Source organism: Camelina sativa, chromosome 1, assembly GCF_000633955.1.
Source record: "Camelina sativa cultivar DH55 chromosome 1, Cs, whole genome shotgun sequence".
Taxonomy (NCBI): Eukaryota; Viridiplantae; Streptophyta; class Magnoliopsida; order Brassicales; family Brassicaceae; genus Camelina; species Camelina sativa.
In genome coordinates this window covers 13,626,004-13,627,173 of record NC_025685.1, presented here as the reverse complement: position 1 = coordinate 13,627,173, position 1,170 = coordinate 13,626,004, and positions in this window count along the sequence as shown.

The following is a 1,170-nucleotide window of genomic DNA, read 5'->3' as shown; positions in this document are numbered from 1 at the left end:
GTTGTCAGAGAAGCTGAGTGTACAAAATCAGAAACACCTTGCTTCTGAGCAGCAGCAGCAGCCTCAATTAGAAGAATCACAAGAAGTATCATCTTCGAAGCCTCCTGATACAAAAGTGGAATGAGAGGCATAACAGATGATGAACCTAGAATCTTGAGTAGCTGTAGACCCTGCAAAGGCTTAATAGGGAAGAAGATGGTGGATAGGATAAAAAATTCATGCAGGTCTTTTTGCCTCTTTTGAACACAGAGAGAGAGAAGGTATATCATAATGTAAATTACCACTTGCATCATAGAGAAGTAGTCTCTTCCGTCCTTCTTCTTCTTCCCATCTTTTGGTTTGGGAGAGAGTAGAAACAGTTTATAATGTTATGTACAGAAAAGTCTCTACTCCTCCACCCACTTTTTTTTTTGTTTCCCCCCCCTTTTCCTCTAACTTCTCTTGTAGGTTTAGGTTAATTTGATGATGTATCATTGTTCTGTCTCTTTAATCTCTTATGGTTAAAAAAAAAAGTTCACATTGCTTCCCATAACATTTTTTTGTCTACTACACATCAACATTAGATTACATGGTGCATTTCTAGAATCGTTAACAACTATGTAACAAAAAAAATAAAAAGAGAAGAACCCAACCATAGCATCGTCATCATCTTCTGTAACTATTATTGGCTTAATTAATAATAATATCTTCTAGTTAGAAAGAAGAACCAAAGGAAGAGTTGAGAAACTGAAGAAGCTGAGCTTGAGAAGTCTGCATCAAATTAATCCTTCTAATCTCCATCTCTTTACGAAGCCTCACTGTCTCTTTAGCAAACTCCATCTTCTTCTTCTCCATTACCATAACTCTCTCAGCAAACGCTCTAATCTCCGCTGCCACAGCTCTCGCTCCTTTCCTCCGCCTCTCACCACCATCACCTCCATCTTTGTTCCTCTTCCTCTTGGACGATCTCTCTCTTTGTCCCCATGACAAGAGTCCTCCACCACCTCCAGCAAATCTATTAACCGTACCAGGTCTTCTCAGTATGTAGTTGATACTCCTCGATTTGCTCTGTCTCTCATCTTCTTCCTCTTCTTCATAGTTATCCTCTTCTTCTTGATCTTCTTCTTCATCGTCTTGGAAGTGCTTATTCGAATTCGGAGGTAGTCGTGTGAGAGGACGAGCTGAGATGGG